At 36.8% G+C, this 21,768-nt stretch overlaps 1 pseudogene; it reads right to left on the bottom strand.

Annotated features, from left to right (window-relative positions):
* Positions 1–10,065: 10,065 nt before the first annotated feature.
* Positions 10,066–21,365, bottom strand: LOC144321286 (large ribosomal subunit protein uL24 pseudogene; annotated as a pseudogene).
* Positions 21,366–21,768: the final 403 nt, after the last annotated feature.

The raw sequence follows: 21,768 nt of genomic DNA on the forward strand, positions 1-21,768 counted from the left end.
TCCAGGATCGTGGCCTGGGCCAAAGGCAGGCGCCAAACCGCTGCGCCACCCAGGGATCCCTCTTCTGCGTCTTTATGATTCAGTCTCGGATGGTTGTATGTTTGTAGAAATTTATCTGTTTCTTCTAGGATATCCAGTTTGTTGGTGTATAATAATTCACAGAAGTCCCTTGTGATCCTTTGTATTTCTGTGGCATCAGTTGTAATATTTCCTCTTTTTTTTAAATTTTTTAAAATTTTTATTTATTTATGATAGTCACAGAGAGAGAAAGAGAGGCAGAGACACAGGCAGAGAGAAGCAGGCTCCATGCACCGGGAGCCCGACGTGGGAATCGATCCTGGGTCTCCAGGATCGCGCCCTAGGCCAAAGGCAGGCACCAAACCACTGTGCCACCCAGGGATCCCTCCTCTTTAATTTCTGATTTTGAGTCTTCTCTCCTTTTTTCGTAGTCTGACTAAAGGGTTGTCAATTTTGTTCATCCTTTTAAAAATCAGCTCTTACTTTCCTTGAGCTTTTCTGTGGTTGGTTTTTTACTCTATTTATTGCTGCTCTCAACTTTGCTTTTCCCTTCCTTTTTCTGACTTTGGGCATAGTTTTTCTAGTTTCTTGAGATGTGAAATTAGGTTATTTAATATCTTTGTTCTTAATATGGACATTTTATCATTATAAGCTTTCCTTTTATTTTTTTATTTTTTTAAAGATTTTATTTATTCATGAGACACACAGAGAGAGGCAGAGACACAGGCAGAGGGAGAAGCAGACCCCATGCAGGAATCCCGACGTGGAACTTGATCCGGGGTCTCCAGGATCACGCCCTGGGCTGAAGGCAGCGCTAAACCGCTGAGCCACCTGGGCTGTCCTATAAGCTTTCCTTTTAGAATTTTTGTTGTATCCTTTAAGTTTCTGTAAGTTGTGTTTCCGTTTTCATATGTTTCAAGATACCTTGTTTTCCTTTTGATTTCTTCTTTGCCTCATTGGTTTTTCAGAAGTGTATTGATTTCCACATTAGTTTTCCAGTTCTCCTGTTACTGATTTCTAGCTCCATTAACATTATGGTTAGAAAAGATGCTTGGTATGAGTTCAATCTTCATCAATATGCTAATAAGTAAGACTTCTTTTGTGATCCAGCATATGATCTATCCTTGAAAACATTCCATGGGCACTTAAGAAGAATGTGTATTCTGTACCTGTTGAATGGAATGTTCTGTATACATCTGTTAGGTAAATTTGGTCTAAAGTATGGTCAATGTCTCTTATTGTTTGTTTTTGTCTGACTTCAACAATGGAAGGGGTATTGAAGTCTTCTGCTATTATCGTATTGTGGTCTATTTCTCCCTTCCAATATGTTCATATTTGTGTACTATATTAAGGTGTTCTGATGTTGGTGTGTGAAAATTTATGATTGTTATGTTCTCTTGAGGAATTGATACCTTCATCATTATACAGTGACCTTCTTATTCTTAGTCTTCCATTACAGTGTTTGAGTTAGTCTATATATCTAAGTATAGCTACTCATGTTCTCATTTGCGTGGATTATTTTTTCCATCCCTTCACTTTCTGTCTAATGTGTGTCTTTGAAGCTGAAGTGAATCTCCTATAGGCAGCGTATTGGTGGGTCTTTTTGGAGAAAGGTCTATTCAAGTCCTTTGTCCATTTTTTTTTTTTTTGAGTTCTTATTGTTGAGTTGAAGGAGATCCTCCTATTTTGGACATTAACCCCTTTTCAGATATGTAGCTTGCAAATCTTGTCTCTCATTACATAGGTTGCCTTTCATTTGTTGGTTTCCTTTGCTGTGCAGAAGCTGGTTAGTTTGCGTATCCACTCATCTGTTTATACTTTTTTATTGCCATTACTTTAGGTGTCAGATCCAAACGTCATTGCCCAGAGTAATGTTAAGAAGGTTTTTTTAGAAGATTAAAAAATATCGTTTGGCTCCTATATTTTATTTCTGGGCAATGACGTTTGGCTCCTATTTTTTATCTTTAGTTTCTGGTCTTAAGGCTTTTTTATTCATTTTGAAATGAATTATGTAGATGAAGTTAGATAAAGGATCAGTTTCACTCTGGAGCATATGGTGATCCTTTTTCCCATCACCATTTATTAGAGGCTCCTCTTTCCCCCATTTTGAGTTCTTGGAGTCCTTCTTGAAGATCACACTATAGATGGGTTTATTTCTGAGCTCTTGGTTCTATTGATCTGTAGATCTGTATGCCAGTGCTAATATATTGCAGCTTTGTAATATATTTTGAAATCAGTAAGTATGGTGCCTCTAGCTTTGCTCTTGTTCAAAATTATTTTGGCTCTTCGGGATCTCTTGTGGTTTCATATGATTTTTTGGATTGTTCTATTTCTGTCAAAAATTCCATTGGGATTTTGGGACGCCTGGGTGGCTCAGCAGTTGAGCATCTGCTGTTGGCTCAGGTCATGATCCCGGGATTCAGGATTGAGTCCCACATTGGGCTCCTTGCATGGAGCTGGAGCCTGCTTCTCCCTCCACGTATGTTCCTGCCCCCCCCCCCATGACTAAATAAATAAAACCTTTAAAAAAAAAAGAATTCCATTGGTATTTTAATAGGGATTGTATTGGGGGCACCTGGGTGGTTCAGTTGGTTGAATGTCTGACTCTTGAATTCGGCTCAGGTCATGATCTTAGGGTCGTGGGATTGAGCCCCATGTCAGGCTCTGCTGGGCATGGAGCCTGCTTAAGATGCTCTCTCCCTCTCCTTTTGCCCTCCTCTCTCTTTCTCCCTAATAAAAAAAATAGGTGTTTTATGGAGTATATAGTTCACCTTAGGTAGTATGGGCATTTTAACAATATTAAGTCCTCCAATCCATGAATATGGGATGTCTTTCAATATTATCAGTGTGCCCTCATTAGCTACCTATACTTTACAGTTTACAGGTCTTTTACCTCTTAAGTTTGTTTATTCCTAAGCATTCTTTTTTTCATGCACAAGTTTATTTATTGAATTCAATGGCAGAGAGGTAAGTCTGTTTTAACACAGTGTAAAGGACTGGGTGCTAAGGGACAGGTTAACAGCCCTGGAAGGTAGGGCCAGTGGCAGATAGTAGAGGACTTAGGTCTCCTGCCATGAGCAGGTAGTGGTAACCACTGCTCTCCTGCATAAACTTTAAAATTATACTGTAGGCTGTAACATAGGAAGTCATTAGAATGATGAATCCAGTAGTCAGAAGGAATATTTCTAAGTATTTTATTCTTTGTACTGAAATCGAGCAAGGGATTTTCTTAATTTCATTTTTAGTTAGTTCCTTATATTTGTTTAGACATGTGATTGATTTTTGTATGTTGTATGTTGATTGTTGACTCTATAATTTTTTACATATATGATCATGTCATCTGCAAACATAATTTTACTACTTCTTTTCTGATTTGGAAGCCTTTTACTTGTTTTCCTTGCCTAATTCCTCTGATTAGGACTTTCAGTGCTAAGTTGAATAGAGGTGGTGAGAGTAGGCATCTTTTCCTTCTTCCTAAGATCAGAGGAAGTTTTTCACTTTTGAAAAACTGTTTGTTTTGGGCTTTTCATATATGCCTTTATTGTGTTGAGGCATGTTATTTCTTTTTTTTTTTTTAAATGTTCTTTCTATACCCAATTTGTTTTGAGTATTTATCATGGAAGAATCTGGATTTTGTCAAATTTTATTTCTGCATCTGTTGAAATCATCATAAGATTTTTGCATCTGTGTTCACCAGGAATAGTGGTCTGTAATATTTTTTCTTGTAGTGTTTTTTTCTGTCTTTGGTATCAGGATATGCTGGCCTCATAAAAGGAATTTGGAATATTCCGTTCTCTCCAGTTTTTTGGAAGAGTTTGAGGATTGACATTAATCCTATAATTGTTTGGTGGAAATTTGCCCATGAAACCTGATCCTGGACTTTTCTCTCTGGGAAGGTTTATAAAACTTCAACTCAATCTCCTTGTCATTGGTGTGTTCACACTTTACATTTCATCTTGATCCTGTTTTGGTAGGTTGGCTGTTTCTAGGAATTTATTTCTTCTAGGTTATTCAATTTGTTGGTGCATAATACTTCACAGTTGTTTCTTACGATCCTTTTATTTTTGCAGCATCACTTTTCAAGTCTTTTTTCCCTTATGATTTTGAGTACTCTTAATTAATAGAGCTAAGGGTGTGTTGAATTTACCTCAAAAATCACTTTGTAAGTTTTTTTGTATTATTTTTCTTTCTGTTACCTTGAGGGTTAGTTTTTTTTCTTTTTTTCCTTAGGTCCTTGAGGTATAAAGGTAGGTTGTTTGAGATTTTTTTTAATGTAGGCATTTCTGACTCTAAAATTCCATCTTAGTGCTGCTTTTGCTGCATCCTGTAAGTTTTGGTGTATTGTGTTTCATTTTAGTTTGTCTTGATATATGTTTTCATTTCCTTTTTTGATTTCCTCTTTTCCTGATTAGCCAGAAACAACAAAGAGAATGGTTGCTTGTTTAGTTTCCACATACTATTGAATTTTCCAGTTCATTTGTTTTTGCTGTTATTGATTTCTGTCTTCATTCCATTGTGGTCAAAAAAGATCCTTTTAATAATTTTGATTCTCTTAAATTTAAGATTTGTTTGTGACCTAACATGATTTATCCTGGAGAATGTTACATGTATACTGGAAATGAATGTGTATTTGCTGCAGTTGGATGGAATGTGAGTTCTGTGTTCTGTTTATAAGATCCATTTATGTATAGTGTTGTTCAAGTCAACTGTTTCTTTACTAATTTTATGTCTGGATGTTCTATGTGTTATTGTGAATTATCGAAGTCCTCTAACATTATATTGCAATCAGTTTCTGCCTTTACACAGATCAATATTTGATTTATATATTTAGGTGTCCTGATATTGAGTGCATATATGGTTATTATATCTTCCTGTTGAATGAACCCTTTATATAATACAGACCTTTTTTGTCTGTAGGGAGTTTTTGATTTAAGTCTATTTTATCTAAGTATAGCCACTTATGCTTTGTTTTGCTTATCATTTGAATGGCATATCTATTTTCCATCCCTTAACTTTGAGCCTATATGGGTATGAATCTAAATGAATATCTTGTTAAGAGTATATATATTTAATCCTTGAACTGCATCATTGAACACCTGTTTCTTGATTGTTGATTTTAGCCATTCTTACAGGTGTGAGATGGTATTTCATTGTAGTTTTGATTTTTATTTCCATGATAATAAGTAATGATCATCTTTTCATATGTCTGTTGGCCATCTGGATATCTTCTTTGGAGGAATGTCTCTTTGTGTCTTCTACCCATTTTTAATTGGATTATTTGTTTTCTGGGTATTGAGTTTTATAAGTTCTTTATATATTTTGGATACTAATACTTTATTGGATATGTCATTGGCAAATGTCTTTCCCATTTCTGTAGGTTGCCTTTTAGTCTTGTTGGTTGTTTCCTTTGCTGTGCTAAAACTTTTTATTTTGATGTAGTTCAGTAGTTTTTTGTTTTGTTTTGCTTTACTTTGCTTTTGTTACCCTTGCCTCAGGAGACCTATCTAGAAAGAAGTTGTTACAGCCTATGTCAAAGAAGATAATGCCTGTGTTCTCTTCTAGTATTTTTACAATTTCAGATCCCACATTTAGGTCTTTCATCCATTTTTAATTTATTTTGTGTGTGGTGTAAGAAAGCGGTCCAGTTTCATTCTTTTGCAAGTTGAACCCAGTTTTCCCAACACTATTTGTTGAAGAGACTTTTTCCCATTGGATATTCTTTCCTGCATTGTCAAAGATTAATTGACTGTATAATTGTGGGTTTATTTCTGAGTTTTCTGTTCTTTTGATGTGTCTATTTTTGTGCCAATACCATACTGTTTTGAATACCGTAACTTTTTTTTTTTTTTTTAATGCCGTAACTTTTTGATACTCCCTTGGAAGTCCGGAATTGTGATGCCTCCCGCTTTGCTTTTGTTTTTCAAGATTGGCTTGCCTATTTAGGGTATTTTGTGTTTTTTTTTAAAGGTTTTATTTATTCATGAGAGACACAGAGAGAGAGGCAGAGACACAGGCAGAGGGAGAAGCAGGCTCCATGTAGGGAGTCAGATCCGGAACTCGATCCTGGGACTCCAGAATCACGCCCTGGGCCGAAGGCAGGCGCTAAACCATTGAGCCACCCAGGGATCCCTTATTTTGTGGTTTGATACAAATTTTAGAATTGTTCTAGTCCTGTGAAAAATGCTGGTGGTATTTTTTTTAAAGATTTTATTTATTTGAGAGAGAGACAGAACAAGTAGGGTGGAGGGGTAGAGGAGTAGTGAGAGAGGTAGATGCAGATTCCCTGCTGAACAGGGAGCCTGGTGTGAGGCTCAGTCCCAGGACCCTGAGATCATGACCCAAGCTGAAGGCAGACACATAACCAACTGAGCCACCCAGGTGCCCCAATGCTGGTGATATTTTGGTAGGAATTACATTAAATGTATAGATTGCTTTGGATAGTATAAACATTTTAACAATATTAACAATATTGTTTAACAATATTTTAACAATATTTACAAATGACATAATGCTATACACAGGAAACACAAAAGGCTCAACCAAAAAACTGCTTCAACTGATACATGAATTCAGTATAAATTTGCAGGGTACAAAAATCAGTGTGCAGGAAACTGTTGCATTTCTATAAACCAATAATGAAGCAGCAGAAAGAGAAATTAAGAAAACAATCCCATTTACAATTGCAGCCAAAATAATAATATACCTAGGAATAAACTAACCAAAAAGGTGAAGGACCTGATGAAAAACACTAATGAAAAAAATTGAAGATGACACAAAACTATGAAAAGACATTGTATGCTCATGGATTGGAAGAAAACTATTGTTAAAATGTCTTGACTGTTTTTTTAACAGAAATACTCATATTTTGTGTTTCCCACCTTTATATTGTCACTTTTGGTCCCGTTTCTACCCAAAGATTCCCCTTTTAATATCTCTTGGAGGATTGGTTCAGTGGTCACGAACTCCTTTAGGTTTTGTTTGTCTGGGAAACTCTTTATATCTCTACTATAGCCTTGCTGGATAGAGTATTCTTGGCTGCAATTTTTTTCCACTCAGCACTTTTAGTATATCATGCCACTCTCTTCTGGTCTGCAAAGTTTCTGCTGAAACATTTCCCAGATAGCCTTATGGAGGTTCCCTTGCTTGTTACTGTCTTTTGTCTTATTGCTTTGAATTTTTTTTTTACTCACTGTATTTTGCCAATTTAATTATATCTTGGTGTAGATCTGCTTTTATTGATTTTAGTAGGGGTTCTCTGTGATTCCTACCTATTTCCTTCCCCAGATTAGGGACGTTTTCTGCTATTATTTTCTTCAAATGTATTTTCTGCCCCCTTTTCTGTCTCTTTTCTTTCTGTGATCCCTATAATGCAATTATTACTATGCTTGATGGAATCACCGAGTTCCCTAAGTCTCTTCTCATTTTGTATAATTCTTCTCTCTTGTTCAGCTTGATTACTTTTTATTACTCTACCTTCTAGGTTATTCTTCCAGCTTGCTGTTCATTCCATCAAGTGTGTTTCTCCTTTTGTTTATTGAGCCCTTTATCTCTACTATGTGATTCATTATTTCTGTGTTAAAGGTCTTACTCACATCTTCCACTCTTTTCTCAAGTCTAGTGAGTATCCTTATGATCATTGCTTTAATTACTCCCTTAGGCATGTTACTTCTTTGTTTTACTTAGGTCTCCAGCCATGGTCTTGTCCTGTTCTTTGGTTTGGGATAAATTTCTCGGTCTTCTCATTTTGTCTACATCTCTGTGCATTTTTCTCTCTGTGTTAGGAAAGTCAGCTATGTGTCCTGCTCTTGAGTAATGGCCTTATGAAGAAGAGATCCTGTGATGCCCTGCAGTATAGTGTCCATATTCCTCAGGGCCTGGCACTTTCAGGAGTGTCTCTAGTGTGTGCTGCATGTGCTCTGCTGTTGAGTACTGGCCACTTTATCCTTTAGGCCAGTCATTTGGAGAGGCTGTCTCTGTGTGGTATGGGCAATATTTGGTCCCTGGCCTGAATGTGGCTCATTTTAGCTAGATGTGCTCTGATCTGCTTGTGGAATGAGACCTGTCTGTCACCCCTGACATAGGAACCAAGAGTCTGCAAACCTCCAGAAGAGTGGGCCTGTCAAGCTGGGACTGAGGCTGGTGACTGGGAAGGGTGGTTCTGCCAGAGTGTGTGGGGGAAGGGCTTGGTGTAAGCAAGTTATTAGGTAGCAAGTACTGATGCTGCACTGGTTCCTATAGTTTTCCCTGTGTTTATGCTAAGGGGCAGGGGGAGGAAAATGGCCCAGACAGTTTTGTTCCTAGACAGGTCTGTCCATGAATGCTGCCACTCTGGAATGTGCTCTAAGATGAGCACATAAGCTCCCCACTGTGTGTTCCAGGTGCTCTTCAGATCCCTGTTTCCACACTGTACATCTGCAGTTGTTTGCCTGCCTTCTCTCCAAAAGCAGGGCTGCATCCTACAGGCTCTATTACCAGCCAAGCCCACTGACCTTTAAAACTCCAGGCTTTAAACCCCACTGGTTGCCAGAAGTCATGAAGTTGGCCCATTTTGCTTTCCAAGCCAATTGCTATGGGGATTCGGTTTTGCCCGGAGCTGTGTGTTAGTCTGTCTCTTGCCCTTCTCCATGACAGTGGCTTCCTCCCCACCAGTGGCCACAATCTGTCTCCCAAAATGCCTCTTCACACTTCTACCTTCTTTGATGTGGCTTCTTTCCTCCCTTTAGCTGTGCAGTTTGTTCTGCTACTCTTCAGGTCTATTTCTGGGTTCTGTAGGATGATTCGATAATTACCTAGTTGTGTTTGTGGAAGAGGCAGACCTAGGGTCCTCCTACTCCTCTGCCATCTTCTAACCCCTCAATGAATTTTTAAAATTTACTTGATTGCTTCACTGACGTAATGACTATGTAATATCAGATTGTCTAGCCTCCACATACTTTTTCCTAGTTTTTTTTTTCTTGTAATTGGTTTCTAGTTTTATACTGTTGTGGTTGGAAAAGATGCATGATATGATTTCAGTCTTCTTAAATTTATTGGGCTTGTTTGTAGCCTAAGAAGTGATCTTTACTGGAGAATGTTCCTGGTGCACTTGAAAAGAATGTGTATTCTGTTGTTTTTGGATAGAATGTTTTCTGTCCATGTTTTATATCCAATCCAGTCATTGTGTCACTGAAAGAAACTGTTTTCTTGATGATTTTCAGCATGGATTATATATCTATTAGTGTTAAGTGGAGTGTTAAATTCACCTAGGATTATTGTATCACCATAGTTTCTCTCTTTATGCCTGTTAACATTTGCTTTATGTATTTAAGTGTTGTGGTGTTGGGTGCATAGATATTTACAGTCGCTTTATCCTCTTGTTGGAGTCATCCCTTTATCATTATATAATACCCTTGTCTCTTGTTACAGTCTTTGTTTTATTTTTTATTTTTTTAAAAAGATTTCTTATTTATTCATGAGAGACAGGCAGAGGGAGAAGCAGGCTTCACACAGGGAGCCCGATGTGGGACTTGATCCCAGGTCTCCAGGATCATGCCCTGGGCCGAAGGCAGCACTAAACTGCTGAGCCACTCAGTCTGCCCACAGTCTTTGTTTTAAAGTCTGTTTTGTTTAATGTAAGTACTGCTATCCCGCTTGCTTTTTCTCTTTTTCTTTTTCTTTCTCTTTCTCTTTCTTTTTTCTTTTTGCTTTTTTTTGCTTTTTTTATAATAAATTTATTTTTTATTGGTGTTCACTTTGCCAACATACAGAATAACACCCAGTGCTCATCCCCTCAAGTGCCCCCCTCAGTGCCCGTCACCCATTCACCCCCAGCCCCTGCACTCCTCCCCTTCCACCACTCCTAGTTTGTTTCCCAGAGTTAGGAGTCTCTATGTTCTGTCTCCCTTTCTGATATTTCTCACACATTTCTTCTCCCTTCCCTTATATTCCCTTTCACTATTATTTATATTCCCCAAATGAATGAGAACATATTTTCCTTCTTCCTTTCTTCCTTTTCTTTTCTTTCTTCTTTCTTTCTTTCTTCCCCCCTCCCCCCTCTCCCCTCTCCCCTCTCCTTCCTTTCCTCTTAATGTATTTTGTTCCTTAACTTTCAGTGTGTATGTGTCTTTAGGTCTGGGTGAGTCTCTTCTAGGCAGCATATATCTTCTTTTCCTTTCTTTCCTATTTTAATTTTTTTCTTCTTTCCTATTTTTAAATCATTTCACATGCGCTTGTCTTTGAATTGAATATTTAGATCATTTCAATTCAAAGTAATCATTCATAGGTATGTGCTTATTGCTATTTTGTTAACTGTTTTCTGGTTTTGCAGTTCTTCTCCATTCTTACTCTCTCTTTGTGATCGATGACTTTCTTTAGTGTTATGCTTGGCTTCTTAAAGTTTTTTGTGTGTATCTAGTATAGGCTTTGGGTTTGTGGTTACTTTGGGATTCATATATAACAACTTAAGTATATAGCAATCTATATTAGGTTGATGGTCATTTAAATTGGCACCTATACCAAAATAACTGTTTTTACTTTCTCCTCCCCATTTTATGCATATGATGTCATATTCTACATCTTTTTACTTGGTGAATCCTTTTGACTAATTTTTAAGATGTAACTGATTTTGCTATTTTTGTATAGCTTTATAAGTGATAGTCTACTGCCTTTACTGTATTTTGCTTTACTCATGAAAATTTTCTTTTCATGATTTTCTTCTAATTATGGCATTTTCTTTTGCACTTAAAGAAGTTTCTTTAAAATTTCTTCTAAGGCCAGTTTAGTGGCAAAGAGCTTCTTTAACTTTTGTCTTGGAGACTTTTGATCTCTTTAATTATGAATGATAACCTTGCCAAGTATTCTTGGTTATAGGTTTTTCCCTCTCAGCATTTTGAGTATATCATGGGATTGTCTTATGTTTCCGCTGAATACTTAGCTGATATAGCCTTATGGGGTTTCCCTTACACATAGCTAGTTGCTTTTCTTTTGCTCTTTTTAAAATTCTCTCTTTATCTTTAATTTAATGTTAATTATTATGTGTTGTGCTTTGGACATCCTTGGGTTCATCTTGTTTGGAATTGAACTCTGCATCCTAAACCTCGATGTCTGTTTCCTTCCCTACATTATGGAAGTTTGCAGCTATCCTTTTTTCAAATAATTTTCTACTTTCTCTCTTTTCATTCTGGGATCCCTATAGTGTTAATGTCTTTTCACTTAATGTTGTCCAAAAGATCTCTTAAGTAATCCTCATTTTTAAAAATTCTTTTTTTGGGATCCCTGGGTGGCGCAGCGGTTTGGCGCCTGCCTTTGGCCCAGGGCGCGATCCTGGAGACCCGGGATCGAATCCCACGTCGGGCTCCTGGCATGGAGCCTGCTTCTCCCTCTGCCTGTGTCTCTGCCTCTCTCTCTCTCTGATGACTATCATAAATAAAAAAATAAAATAAAATCACAAGCCTAAATCTGTTACTCAATTAAACGTTTGTAAGTTAGACTTGCAAAACCAATCAGCAGAGACACAATTATTTTAAAAAAAAAATTCTTTTTTTCTTTTTGATGTTATGCTGGGGCTTCCCTTTCCCTGTCTTCCAGATAGCTGACCTGTTCTTCTGTGTCCTGTAATCTACTGTTGATTCCCTCTGTCATATTTCAGTTATTGTGTTCAACTGTGATTATTTATTTATTTAAATTTAATTAGCGACATATAGTACATTAGTTTCAGATGTAGAGTTCAGTAATTCATCAGTTACATATAACACGCAATTATGTTTTCTGTCTCCCTTTGAAGTTCTCCCTGAATTCATCCACCATTTGCTCTACTCTGGTGAGCATCTTCATGAACTTTACTTTGAACTTTTATCAGGTAGATTACTTATCCCCATCATTTCATTTAACTCTTTTTCTGAGGTTTTGTCTTTTCTTTCATTTGTAGCATATTCCTCTATCTACTCATTTTGCTTGGCTTTCTTTGTTTCTATAAATTAGAATATCTACTTCTCCTGAAATTGTAGGAATGTACTGTACAGTATTCCTGTGTGTAGACTGTGTGTAGCTGGCTGGCTGGAACAGTGGCTGGCATGGGTTTGGGGGCCCTGGAGAGCTCTGCACAGGGGGTGCCCTTGAAAGAGAGATGAAGCCAAAGTGTCTGGGCCTGGAATGTTCCAGGATGCCTCCTCTCTATGTCACCTTGGCAGGATGGCTGCAGCTGTAGTGAGCACTGACCAGGAATGTTCCATTGTGTGCTCTGCTGGGGCCCCCTTTTTGGGATGGCTGGGGCTTGTGTGGGTTAAGGGCCCAGGGCCCACTGAGACAGTAGGTCAGCTAGGGTACACAGACCCTGCTCCTGTCCATATATCAAGGTAGAAAGGAGAATGTAAGGCATGGTGCTTGGCAGCTCCTCCAACCTGGAGAGGGCTCCAGTGGCTCTCATACCACTTAGTGGAGTTCTAGGACTGGGTCTTTTATATTCTAGTTGCTCTTTTAAATTCTGTTTTTTTTCCCTTTGCTTCAAGGAAGACAAATCAGCTCATGGTCCCTCAGCACCATCCTTTCCCACTGCAGTTTGCACTTTTATGGCTGCCGTTTTCTATGGTTTTCCTGTCTTTTGCTATGAAGAATCTTTTAATCCTCAGTTTTTCCAAAGGAATTACTCTGTAAATAGCTGTAGATTTGGTGTGTCTGTGGAGGAGGTGAGTTCAGGGTCTTCCTGCATCACTATCTTGGCCCCTCCCTTGCTGAGATTCTTTTAAAAAATTAAAGTATTTGCAGGCAATTCATAGATACTTAACTTCTTTCAGGTTATTTACTGCAAATTTGTGTTCTTTTGATGGTATCATATTCCCTTGATTTTTTTTTTAATGTTTTCTGTAGTCTTGTGTTGCTGTCTGCACACTTGAAGGAGCAGTCACCTCTTCTAGGCTTTGTGTACTGCCTTTGGTGGGAAAGACTTTCACACATTGGTGGGTATGAGGGCACTGGCTGAGTTGTTTGTGGCAGCCCCAGCTCCAGGGTCTCCTAGCAGTGGCTCTGGCTCTAAGAGGGCACAGTGGTGTTGAATCCATATTCAGCTTTCTTAGCTCAGTCAGCATCATCAAAGCCCAAAGGTTTCTGTGGGAGTAGTGAGGGTGGCTGGGGTTCCCCTGCTCTCCCTTTCCTCTGCCTAAGGAGGTCGCAGTTTAATGAATCTCTCTTGGCACCAGGATCCGAGGCATGGACACACATTAGACGGAGGCGTGGGAACACGTGGTAATTTTAGGGCCAGGGGGAGGAGGGAGGTGGGCATTGGCTTCACAGCTTGGCTTCTGCTCCAAAGGAGTGCAGTGGCATGAACTCTGGGCAGTTGTGTCAGCTAGGGTAGCATCAGTGAGGTCTGCACTGGTCCCTGGCGGTGAATGGCGAGGGCTGCTCAGGTCCTCCTACTGTCCATTGGCCTGTAGAGGGAGGTTGCTGCCACGTGGATCACACTGAGCACCCAGCTCCTGGGCTAGGAGACCAGGTGATGATGCAGGTAGAAGTTTCCTTGGCTTTCCTGTGTGTATATCCATGGAGTTTGTGCTCCACTGACTGCAGCTTCTTGATTTTATCTGGCACTCTCCCAGATCTATTTTCATTTTGGGTAGTTGTTACAGTATTGTTTTGTGTAAGGATGAGGTTGTGACTGCCTAGTCTGCCGTCTTGCTGTCACTCCTTGTTTAGATCTTTTATGGTTGAAAGACATATGACATATGATTGGATAAATATTCAACATTTTGCTTATCCATTCAGCCAGTGGTGGCTTATAGTTAACAGTGTACAAGTCTGGCATCTTATCCATAAGTATCTTATTCTTTTAGATGCTATTGTAAGTGGATATTTTTCTAAACTTTTTTGTTCACTGCCAGGGTATAGAAAACAACTGATTTTTGTGCTGATCTAATATCTTGTAACTTTGCTGAATTTGTTAATTAGATCAGATAGTCTTGTCTCATGAGTTCTTTAGGCTTTTCTATATATAGGATCATGTCACCTGCAAACAAATAATTATACTTCTTCATTTCCAATTTGGATGTGTTTTATGTCTCTTTCTTGCCTAATTATTCTGGCTGGAACTCCCAGTACAGTGTTCAATAGAAGAGTCAAAAGCTGGCATCCATCCTTTCACCATTGAGTATAATGTTAGCTGTGGGTTTTCTGTAGGTATTCTTTGGACATTACCTTCCGTACTTAGTTACATTATATTTTTCCTATACGTGTGTGTATATGTGTATATATATGTTTTATTTACATAAAATAGTGGCATTTAGGAGGGCATGTGATGAGTATTGGGTATTATACTGTATGTTGGCAAACTGAATTAAAAATAGTGATTTCATTAAATTTGTTGCATTAACTGAGATAATCATGTCTTTTTTACTTTAAGAGTTTTTATCTAAAGTCATATATATTATTACTTTATTCCTGCATCCTCTCAATTGTTTCTTCCTTATATTTGCCCTTTTCTTTTCCTACGTGGTGAGATTTGGCTTTTACCTTCAAGGATCTTTTTGTGGTCTTTGTCTGGTTTTAGTCTAGTAGTAACCACCTTGCAAAGGTGAATGCCCACATGAACGGTTATGCCATCAGCCTTCTCTCACATACTTGTTCACCATACATGATGTATTTCTTCCTGTAAACCTGGACTACTTTGCCAATTTGCTGACCTTTGTAGTGTCCTCATACAACCTGTACATCATCCTTTCATATGGGTATGGATCAAATGTTGTACTTCTGTCTCAGCTCTTGGAAAGAGAGGAAGACACAGTCTTTCTGCGAATGTGGGAAGCTGGATTAAAATGCCTGTTATATAGTTCTTGCTCTGGTTGGAAGTCACAAAAGGATTGAATTTCATTTTGGCTACTGGCAATTCAGCAATGGCAGTAAAAGGGAAGAGCCTTGTTTATTTTTTCCTTCATTCTATTAATGTCATTTGTTGTATTGATTAATTTTCATATCTTGAAATATCTTTCTATTCATGTGATAAGTCTCAATTTATCATGATGGATAATCCTTTTAATATGCTCCTAGATTTGGCTAGCAGGGATCTTTATGAGGATTTTTACATCTGTGGGTGGAGGATAGGGAAATCATGTCTATGTTTTCTGTGATATCTTTATCTGGCTTTGATGCCAGGGTAATATTGACATGAATGTTCCCTCTTATTTTTTGGAAGAGTTCAAAGATTGGTGATAAGTCTTTAAATGTTTTGTAGAAATCACTAGTAAAGCCCTTTAGTTCTGAGCTTTTCTTTGTTGGGGGTTTTTGATTACAGATTGCATCCCTTGATATAGATCTGTTGAGATTTTCTATTTCTTTGAGTACATTTTGGTACTCTGTTTCTAGGAAGTTATTGATTTCATCTAGGTTATACAATTTGTTGGCATAAAACTGTTCATTGTATTCTCCTACAATCCTTTTTCTTTCTGGAAGGTCAGTGGTAATGTCTCCACATTGATTTCTGAATTTATTAATTTGAGTCTTGTCTCTTTTTCTTGGTCCATCTAGCTGAAGGATTGCCAACTCTCTTGATTTTTTGTAACATTTCTTATTGAGCAGATCTATTAGTGATGAACTTCTTTAGTTTTTCTTTATGTGAATGTTTCCCTTCACTTAAAAAATTCTGCTAAAATACACATAATATAAAATTTACCATTTTAGCCATTTAAAAAAGCACAAGTCTGTGGCCTTAAGTACATTCATTTCACTGTGCAACTATTATCACCATCACACCACCCAGTTTTCTTGCAAAACTGAAAATCTATAATTATTAAATAATAATTTGACATTTCCCCCACCCTCAAGTCACAATTCTATATTTTTGTCTCTATATCAAGTACATAGAGTAATTAAATTCATAAAGTGGAATCATATAGTATATGTCCTTTTGCAACTGGCTCACTTTACTTAGCGTAATGCCAAAAGCATAATGCTCCATGTTGTAGCATATGAAATTTCAGATGGATTTTTCTTTTTCTGAAAAAAATTGAAATTTTGAAAGAGACTGCATTTAATCTGTACAGTGTTGAAAGAGATTGCATTTATATGTAGTACTGACATTAAGAACATCAATTTATGAACACAAGATTCCTTACATTTATTAATATCTTTATTAATTTTTTACTAACATTTTCTAGTTTTTGGTGTTGATGTCTTATGCCTCTCCACCCTGGTTAAATTTTTCCTAGATTTTTACTCTTTCACAATTCTGTAATGATACTGTTTTCTAAATTTCCATTTTAAACTTTTCATTCTTACTATATAAAAACACAGTATTTTTTTAGTGTTTTTGTATCCTGCAACTTTGTAAATATGTTAATTGTAGTTTTTGTGAAATCTTGAGGTTTTCTACATATGAGATTTTGTAATTTGTGAATGTTATTTTTCTTTTCAACTTTATGCTTTTGTATTTCTTCTTTAGGTAGGATATTTCAGTACTATGCTAAATAGAAGTAGTGAAAGCAGGTATCTTTCCTTTGTCCTTGATCTACAAGGAAAGCTTTAGGTCTTTCACCATTAAATATAATAGCTGTAGGTTTTTCACATACAGCCTTTATTATGCTAAAAGTCAATAACTTCTATTCCTGATTTTTTTTTGAGGCTTCTTTTTTTTTTTTTTTTTTAAATCAAGAAAGAGCACTGACTTTTGTCAAGTGCTTTTTTGGGCATCCATTAAGGTGATCATGTGGGTTCCTTTTTCCTTCATTTGGTCTTTGTAGTATATGTATTGCATTGACAAGTTTTCATGTTGAATCAACCTTATAATCATTGCCCTAATTGGCCATGATATATAATCCTTTTAATGTGCTGTTGAGTTGTTTACTATCTTGTAGACGATTTTTGTATCAGTATTCATAAGGGACGTTTAGTCCATAGTGTTCGGGATCCCTGGGTGGCGCAGCAGTTTGGCGCCTGCCTTTGGCCCAGGGCGCGATCCTGGAGACCCAGGATCGAATCCCACGTCGAGCTCCCGGTGCATGGAGCCTGCTTCTCCCTCTGCCTATGTCTCTGCCTCTCTCTCTCTCTCTGTGTTATCATAAGTAAAAAAAAATAAAATAAAATATAGTCCATAGTGTTCTTTTCTTGTAGTGTCTTTGTCTGGCTTTGGAACCAGTACAATAGGGACCCTCTAGAATAAGTGAGGAAGCATCCACTACTCTTCAGTTGTTTGGAAGGATTGGTGAAGAATGACCTTAATTCTGTGAATGATTATTAGAATTCAACATGAGGGAATCTAATCCAGAGAATTTAGTTGTTGCAAGGCTTTTTTGATAATAAATTCAATATTATGACTTTCACATCTTTCTTCAAAGATTTGGCAGAATGCAATTTCTAGAGTTTGTGCCTTTCTTTTAGGTTATCAAATTTATTGATGTACAATTGTGAATAATACTGTTTTAAGCCTTTTACCTCCATAAAATTGGTAGTAATGTTCCCTTTGTCATTTCCAATTTTACTTTTTATTCAAATTTCATTTAGATGTTTGTTTCAGGTATACATATAGTGATTCAGCACTTCTGGAATACAAAAATACTAATTCAAAGGGATAGATGCACTCCAATTTTACTTAAAAAATTTTTTTAAGACAACAGTTGATCTAGCTAAAGTTTCCTCCTGTTGTTGGTCTTGTAGGCTTATCTGGCTTGTTGAGTTCTCATTGTAATAGATTTAAAGTATACAATATGTTGCTTTGATACATGTATATATTGCGAAAGGATTCCTACAATCAAGTTAAATAACACACCCATCACCTCATATAGCTTTTTGTGTAGGAATACTGAAATTCTACTCTCTTAGCAAATATTTTTTTAAAGATTTTATTTATTCATAGAGACAGAGAGAGAGGCAGAGACACAGGCAGAGGGAGAAGCAGGCTCCATGCAGAGAGCCTGACGTGGGACTCGATCCAGGGTCTCCAGGATCATGCCCTGGGCTGCAGGCGGCGCTAAACCGCTGCACCACCGGGCCTGCCCTCTCTTAGCAAATTTTAATGACACATACAGTATTATCAACTATAGTTACCATGTTATAACTTAAATCTTCAGACTTTATTCATCTTATAGCTTTAAGTTTTACCCTTTTAGAAACCTCTTCCAATTTCCACCACCATCCCATCTCAGGGAACCATTATTCTACCTTTTTTTTTTTAATAGATTCCACATATAAGTGATGCCATGTAGTGTTTGCCTTTCTCATTTGGCTTATTTCATTTAGCATAATGCCCTCCAGGTTCATCCATGTTATTGTAAATGGCAGGAATTACTTCTTTTTAAGATTGAATAATATCTGTGTGTTTGAGAGAGAGAGAGATATACAAAATTTTCTTTATCCTTTCATCTGTGATGGAACAGTTAGGTTCTTTCCATATCTGGACTATTGTGAATAATGCTGTGATGAACATGAGATAATCAAGAGGTAATGATTTTATTTCCTTTGAATATATATACCTAGAAGTGGAACTGTTAGATTGTATCATAGTCTTATTTTTAATTTCTTGGGCATCTCCATACTGTTTTCAGTATTGGCTATACCAATTTACATGCCACCAACAGTGCACAAAGATTTCCTTTTCTCTGTATCCTCACCAGCATTTGTTATTTCTTATATTTTTGATAGTAGACATCCAAACAGGTGATATCTTATTGGGGTTTTGATTTGCATTTCCCAGGTGATTAATCATGTTGAGCACCTTTATTTATCTGTTGACAATTTGTCTTTTCTGGGGGAAAATGTCTTAGTTATTTTACATATTTCAGTTTTAATTGGGTTATTTTTTTCTATTGAGTCGTATGAGTTTTTGTATTTTGCATTTTAACCTTTATCTGATATGTGGCTTGCAGTTGTATTCTCCTATTCCATAGGTTGCTTCTTCATTTTGTGTGTAGTTACCTTTACTATGCAGCAGCTTTTTCGTTTGATATAGGACTCCTCCCTATTAGTTTTGCTTTTCTTGCCTTTGTTTTGTTGTCACATCAAAAAGAACATTTTTGAAAACATTGTGAAGGAGCTTACTGTCTACATTTTCTGCTGGGGGTTTTAAGTATTCAGGGCCTATGTTCAACTCTTTTTTTTTTTTTTTTCCTATGTTCAACTCTTTAATCTATTTTTAGTTGATTTTTGCCTATGGTGTAAGATAGGGGTCCAAGTATCCTTCTTTTGCATATGTTTATCCAGTTTTCTTAACACCATTTGTTGAAGAAACTATCTTTGTCTCATTGTGCCTTTTTGATTCCTTTTTGAAAGTTAACTGAATATATATGCGTGGATTTATTTCTGGCCTCTCTGTTGCATTAATTTATATATCTGTTTTTATACAAATATCCTACTGCTTTGATTACTATAGCTTTGTAATATGGTTTGAAATCAGGAAGTGTGATGCTTCCACTTTTGTTCTTTCTCAGGGTTGCTTTGGCTATTCAGGGACTTTGTGGTTCCATCCAAGTTTCAGGACTTATTTCTGTGGAAAAGTGCTATTGGAATTTTAATGGGGATTGCATTGAATCTGGAGATCATTTTGAATAGTATAGACATTTTCGCAATACTCTTCCTACCCATGAACACAGAATATCTTTTCATTTATTTGTGTCCTCAGTTTCTTTCATCAGTTTTGTAGTTTGAGTATACAGATCTTTCACATCCTCGGATAAATTTATTCCTAAGTATTTTATTTTTTTCATGCTATTGGAGATAATATTTTAAGTTCTCTTTTCATAACTATGCTGTTGGTGTATGGAATGCAGCTGGTTTTTTGTATATGGACTTTGCATTCTGTAAATCTACTGAATTTATTAATTTAAATGTTTTTTTTTGTGGAATCTTAATGGTTTTCTATATGACATCATGTCATCTGCAAGTACAATTTAATCTTCCTTTTCAATTTAGTTCCCTTTAATTCTTTTTCTTAATTTCTTTTGCTAGGACTTCCAGAATTATGTTGAATTAATGTGGCTACAGTGGGCCTATACTAGGATCATTGATTTGGGGCTTAGTTCTTCTTTTTCATGTTCTTTTAGGTGTAAAGTTAGGTTGTTCATTTGAGATATTTTAATGTAGGCATTTATTGCTGTAAACTTCCCTCTTGGAACTGTTTTTGCCACGTTTCACAAATTTTTGTATGTTGTATTTTCATTTTAATTTGTTTCAAGATATTTTTTAATTTTCCCTTTGATTTCTTCTTTTGACCCATTTGTTGTTCAGGAGCATGTTTAATCTCCACATATTTGTGCATTTTGTGGTTTTCCTTCTGTTGATTTCTAGTGTCCTATCATTATGATTGGAAAAGATACTTGGAATAATTTAAGTTTTTAAAAATTTGTTAAGACTTGTGGCCTAATATATGATCTATTCTGGAGATGTTCCATGTATGTTTGAGAAGAATGTGTATTCTGCTGTTGGATGGAATGTTCTGTATATATGTTAGGTCCATCTGGTCTGCTATATAGTTTAAGTCAAATGTTTTCTTACTGATTTTCTTTCTGAAGTATGTATCCATTGTTGAAAGTGGAGAATTAAAGTTCCCTACTGTTATTGTATTGCTGTTTCTCCCTTCAAATCTGTTAATATTTGCTTTATATATTTAGGTGCTCCTGTGTTCGGTGCATAAATATTTATATTTGTTATGTCCTCGTGATGAATTTACCTCTTCATCATTATATAATCACCTTCTTTGTTTCTATAGGCCCACTGTAGCCACATTAATTCAACATAATTAGTCTGTTTTGTCTGATACAAATACAGCTATCCTTGCTTTCTTTTGGTTTCCATTTGCATGGAATATCTTCTATCCAACTTTAGTCTGTATGTGTCATTGAAGCTCGTGAGTCTTTTTGGTAGCATATAGTTGGGTCTCTCTCTCTCTTTTAATCCATTTAGCTACTCTGTCTTTTGATTGGAGTTTTTAATCTACTTACACATAGAGTAATTATTAATAGGTAAGACTCAGATTGGCATTGTATTAATTGTTTTCTGGTTGTTTAGGAAATCCCTTGTTCATTTCTTCCTGTTTTCCTTTGTGAGTTCATGATTTTCCATAGTGGTATTCTTTGATTCTATTCTCTCTCATTTGTGTATCCACTATAGAGTTTTGTTTTGAAAGTACCATGAGATTTAGATAAAACATCTTAAAACTGATGATTTTGAGATAATTTCAAATACAAAGCTCTACATTTTAATACTCTTTTCATTTTGTTTGCATCTTTTAGTATTGTGTATCCCTTAAAAAGGTATTGTAGTTATTGTTGTTTTTTAGTCTTTGTACTAAAGTGATAATGGATTTACCCATCACCTTTACAATATTATTCTGAATTACACATTTATCAGTTTAATACTTTCATGGTTGTTTTATTTTAGAATGGCAAATTCCTGTCTCCCTTTAACAACTCTTGTATGAAGTTATTCAGCTTTTTTTTTTAAGATTTTATTTATTTATTCATGAGAGACAGAGAGAAAGAGAAAGAGAGAGAGAGAGGCACGCGCAGACACAGGCAGAGGGAGAAGCAGGCTCCACATAGGGAGCCTGACGTGGGACTCCATCCCGGGTCTCCAGGATCAGGCCCTGGGCTGAAGGCAGTGCTAAACCGCTGAGCCACCCGGGTCTTCAGCTTTTCTCTTTGAAACTCTGTCTCAAAGTTCTGAGAATTTTGCTGGATAGAGTATGCTCAGGGCAAGTTTATTCTTCTACCACTTTGAATGTGCATGATCCCACTCCCTACTGGCCTGCAGCATTTCTGCTGAAAAATCTACTGATAGCTCTATGGAGAGTCCCAT

This window comes from Canis aureus, chromosome 1 (genome assembly GCF_053574225.1).
Source record: "Canis aureus isolate CA01 chromosome 1, VMU_Caureus_v.1.0, whole genome shotgun sequence".
Taxonomy (NCBI): Eukaryota; Metazoa; Chordata; class Mammalia; order Carnivora; family Canidae; genus Canis; species Canis aureus.